The following is a 5,762-nucleotide window of genomic DNA, read 5'->3' on the forward strand; positions in this document are numbered from 1 at the left end:
TATTTAATTATAAAATGAACAAATATCAACTAACTATCTTAAAATTAACATTGATCCAATTCGTCCTGTAATCAGATTCGTCTCCATTTAGCCTATATTTATTTTAGTCTAAATAAAGTTTTAAAAAATTATAATATACTTTATATAATTTTAATATATATATTTTAAACAGATTTATCTATTTTGACTATTCAAGATATGTAATTTTTGAAATGAATTAAATAAGAAGCAAATGATATAATGATGTTAAAAATGCATTTTATCTGTAATATTATAAAAGATTATAATATTATAGGTAAAAAAAGAATTTAATATTTTTCCAAAAAATGAAAAATAAAAACTATAATTTTAGAAAAATTGAAAATGTCAATCTTTTCTTAAAAGTTGAAATATTTTTTTTCATTGAATTTAAACATGCCACTAGATACAACACAATATATTCAAAAAAGATGTATGATATTCAAACATGTTCAAAATACAAAGATTTGCGGCAATAAATATTTTTATACAGAAGATATAACGAAATTGAAAATATTTCTTTAACTCAGATATAAAATTAGAAATATACATAAATACATTTTTAAATACTCAAAATATCGCCTTTATTTAATTTTCATTTTTTCGTAATCGAAGCAATTAAGTTACTTTTAATTTATTGTCTTTTTTAAATTTTTTTTTAACAAAATGCTATATTCTATAAAAAAACATTTGATTTTAATTAAATTATTAAATATAATATTAAAATATTAAATAAAATATGAAATATTAAAATATGAAAGCTAGAAACAATAATAATCAAAATAATTCAAATCTAAATGCTATTTATAAAAGACAAAATTGACTTTCTATTGGGTCTTCTCGCTGGCATTCGATATGTGTTAAAATAAGCGTGTAAACTCGATAAAACGGTACGCCACTGAGATGAATTCTCGGTACGCGCTTCTAGAGGTTTCTCCGCCGCCTTTCTAAAACGGCATCCATCGGAGAAACGCGAAAGAAAAGAAGCCGAGCCCTGGAATTGCCGTTGCCGCTGTCTGGGTCTCTCTCTCCACAAATTGTCTTCGGAACGATCCATTTGTCCGAGAAGGCTCTTTTAGACGCATACGTAAAATTGCAATCGCAATCAATGTAGCGAAAGTTCCGCGCCGCCATTGTCATTTCTTTTAGGACTAATCGCACGAATAGCATATTAACATAGTTTAGAAAATAATTTCTTTTTTAATTAAAAAAAAGAGTAACAATAATTTAGTCAAATTTAAAATTTTCAAAATTAAAGCGTAAATATTGCAGTTTTTATAAAATCAAATCTGTATTGAGCATTATAAAAACTGCAAGAAATAATTATTCTTTTCTTCACATACTTTTTTTATGTAAACAATTAATTTTTTTTTTTATATTAAATATTCGATAAATTTTTTATCGTATATGGTTTATGCATCATTTTATGCGCAAAAAGTATTCACGCACAGATAATTTGAAACATCGATAATTGAATTATAAATTTATTATCTAATATTAAATTACACAAAAGAGAATAATCTGATCAAAATAAATAAAAAATATTTAAAAATTAAAAATTTACAATAATATTTAAGAATTACTTAATCGTGAATAAAAATTGAACAAAATTAGGGTCAAAATCATTTGGATCAAATTATCTGTCTGTCGGATTACCATGACTCATTTCAGTAATGTTGATACGTAAATTATGCTTGCTTTTACTATCGATTCAATCAAGAGTCATTTTCACGGTAGTCATATATTATAGAAAGTAACAGTGAATATGCTTAAGACTTAATCATCTTCTTTCTCAAACAATCCCCTACGTCAGTATAATCGTACGTAATTACATGGGAATTAGGAAAGAGAGAGATTACTATTGATCAAAAGAATTTTTCTCACAGTTGTCAAAACAGATTACTAGTAATTGTCAATTATCCGACCAATAATACTCCTAGTAAGAAATTTCTTTCTCACCCTTGAACGATTTATCTTAATTAGATAGAAACGCGGTTATAACGCAACGATGCAAAAATCCGATGAATGCTGCTTAGATAATTTTTATTCTAGTGTATTTAATAAGGAATCCTCTATATAGTCTTATAGAAAGTATGACAAATACTATAAAATCAATTTCTCATGCGTACCTTGCCTACTTGCACATTTTACATAGTACAATATGCGCATATGGTACATGCCACGAGAGAAAGTTTTCGACATTCAACTTACACTGATCGACAATTCAATTTTGTCACGACGAGCTGCGGTCGTATATTACAAAGTCATCCAGTACATATTCTAGAAGCCCACTTGCTCTACACGTAAGATCGTTCTATCAGCGTGATCACCATCCTTTCTAAAATAGGCTCCGCTTTTCTCAATTTTCCAAATGCAAAATTATTTATAGCTACTTGTAAAATTATCAGCTAATCTTTAAATAAATGAAAGTTAATCTACGTATGTTACTTTTTTTCTATGATTTTTGGTTCTTTCTCTGCTATTTTATATCTAATTTAATATTCTATATCTAATTTAATGCACTTTAAGTATAATTATTAATATTATAATAGTATTTATTATGTAACTATTTTAATTACTCCGTTATATATTTGTATTTTTTCTAAAATGTTTAAATTATTTTTCTTGTATTTTTTAAATAAATATATGCATTAGCATACATTTAAGGTATATAAGATATAAAGTATATAGACACAAGACACGATAAAGTTTTCTCCGCCTCCGGGATAATAACAAAATAAGTACAAAAAATTGTAATAGTATCTACCAGAAACAAATGTTGCCGCATATAATTTTCTCGATAATATGCGAAAGCCAGTATAATTTTGTCCATCCTTCGGTTTCTTATTTCTTTTTTGTAAATTGATTTTATGGTTTATAGTAAAAAAAAAAATCTAAAAAAAATTCAAGCAAAGAAAGATCTAAAAAAGCAATAGAAGATATAACAATAATTATTAGATATAGCAATAAAGGATGGTTTGCAACCAAACATTCTTAAAGAATGAAATAATCTGACCTTTTTCTCTATACAACCATTTGAGAAAATCGCGATCTTATCTATGCTAACGGATCAATAAGTTTTAACAATAATATCAAATATGGATTATAAAAAATAAAAAAAAAGAATACCTTTTTCTCCAACAAATTTGTCTGTATAATTAAATAATAAATTAAAAAACGTGAATTTTCTTTACGTAATAATTCGCTAAATTACCTGAAGCGTTTAAAAATGCATCATTAAGCAGACCCCCAGGAAGAAGTATTAGCGATTAAAGCCGGTACCGGTAGAAATAATGCGCTTGCAACGCAATATACCATGAATAATACTTTTTTTGTAGAACAACGGTCAATACACCGAATAATCAGTGGAAACGTTACGGTCACTTCATCTCTAGTAAATAATTCATTTATAAATTATTGATCCAGGAAGAAACTCTCGGTTCGCAGAAATAGATCTAACACCGGAAGAAAATAACGGACGTTGCTTCATATGAATCTCTCTTCCTACTTCCTTTAGCAAATCATTAAAAGGGTAACGCTATTAATATTGATAATTATTTCTTAAAAAATATTTATATAACATAATTTTCCTTTACATTATTGATAAAAAAAATAACACAAATATAAATTAAATTCTTAGGATAGAATCAAATTACGCATTGAATATTGAGATTGAAGATTGAAATTCGATCAATGAAGAGAAAGAAATTTTCCTTTTGTTTTGATTGATCACAAATTTCAATCTTTCATCCTTCAATTTCAATTTTCAATGCGTAGTCTGATTCTGGCCAAGAATTTAATTTATATTTGTGTTATTGTTTTTTTTATATATAATAAAAGAAAATTATATCACGCTGTATGAATGATTCAACGATTAGAAAAGTTTAGAAAATAAAATTAGTAAAAAATATTAATAATATAGTAGTCTGCAATTGGCCTTGTAATAGCATAAATTCTTATAATCAGAGAAATGCTGAATACGAAAAAATATAAGAGAAAAAATGTGTCAAGTACATACATTTCTCTTCTCAAGATCGCTTCCTGCCTATATTTTTTTGCTTAACCATATTTAATAAAAATAATAATGAAAAATATAATTTTAAAGCAGAAAAATATAATTTTAAAGCAGAAAAATAAATCAAATCAAGGAAACCAAATAAATTAAATCTTTGTATTTTAGATAGATTCGATAGAGATGGCTCTTTTGCCTACAAATCGATTGCCTACACTGGCCTACAGTATTGTATGCCTACATCACTTTTGCCGACAGTTCGTTTGCGCATAGAAATTATTGCCTACAGCTCGATTGCCTATATGCATTTTTGCATAAAAATAAAAATTTCAGAAACGAAGTCACATTTATGATTCTGTTTTCTACATGTGTTTTTCACATGTACTATTGCCTACATGTATTGCCTACAAGTATTGCCTACAGCTCGATTGATTCAACAAACCAATATTGATTCAACAATATTGGGCCAATCCAATTTTTACTCAATATTGGCTATACATCGTTTTTCCAATATTTGGCCATAATAGATGATCGAGCTGTAGGCAATAGTACATGTAGGTAGATGCGACTTCGTTTCTGAAATTTTTATTTGTTTCCAAAAATGCACATAAGCAATCGAGTTATAGGCAATAATACTATAGGAAATAATGCATATAAGCATATGTAACTCCGTTTCTAAAATTTTTATTTGTGCGCAAAAGTGCATGTAGGCAATCGAGCTGCAGGCAATAATTTTTGTGCGCGAATGAACGCGCCAAAGGGATGTAGGTAAATGATATATATAGACAATCGATTTGTAAGCAAAGGGATCCCTTCGATGTAGTGTTTTGCGGCAGTCTTTCGCATAAGTAAACACTTTCCTCCCTTTCTATTGTATACATCAACGTGCATGCGTGCTTGAAAAAAAGCGAAAAGTATTCAGTATACCAGAAACAATTAAAGTATAAACTCATACATATTTTAAAATATAAAAGTGTATACTTTTTAAAAACATACATTATGCCCAATTTCATCACTTTCAGATATAAGTTGCGGATAACCTTATTCAGAAGATATCTTCATTGTATTCTAGGAGATATCTCTTGGATGATGTTATCTAAAGGTGAAGAAATTGGGCATTAGAGAAATAGAGAGAGAGAGAGGCGGAGAGGGAGAGAGGGAGAAAGGGAGAGAGAGAGAGAGAACAAGTGTGTGTGTGTGTGTGTGTGTGTGTGTGTGTGCGTGCGTGCGTGCGTGCGTGCGTGCGTGCGTGCGTGCGCGCGCGTGTGTGTGTGTGTTAAAATACACTACTCATTAAAAAATGAGGAACACTTTCAAAATGTTCTAAGTTGCACAATTTTCAAATAATCAAAACTCGATGAAAATTTATTGTAGAAATAAAACAATAAAAAATTTATCAAATTGTTGAATATATATAATTTTAAGGAATATGACATTGTAATCTTTGTTAAGATATGGAACTGTTCTACTGAGTTTCGATGATTTGAAAATTGTGTAATTTTGAGCAAAAGGTTCCCCAGTTTTTGTTGAGTAGTGTATATTAATTAATGTATTTTTAAACTATAAATACATGTCATGCATGTAAAAATATTTAATTCGAAGAGAACGAACATGTACGAAAATAGTAAATCGCGTGATAGAAAATTCTTTATTAATGCAAATTAAAAATGCAAAATCTATAATATCCAATATATATATATATATATATATATATATATATATATATATATAT

At 27.8% G+C, this 5,762-nt stretch overlaps 1 protein-coding gene across 2 annotated transcripts in view; it reads right to left on the reverse strand.

Moving 5' to 3' along the window:
• Positions 1-5,762, reverse strand: part of LOC108750380 (cytosolic endo-beta-N-acetylglucosaminidase) — an 18,232-nt gene that overhangs the window by 8,802 nt on the left and 3,668 nt on the right. The gene's annotated exons all lie outside the window — the stretch shown is intronic.

Source organism: Trachymyrmex septentrionalis, unplaced genomic scaffold (genome assembly GCF_001594115.1).
Source record: "Trachymyrmex septentrionalis isolate Tsep2-gDNA-1 unplaced genomic scaffold, Tsep1.0 scaffold367, whole genome shotgun sequence".
Lineage (NCBI taxonomy): Eukaryota > Metazoa > Arthropoda > Insecta > Hymenoptera > Formicidae > Trachymyrmex > Trachymyrmex septentrionalis.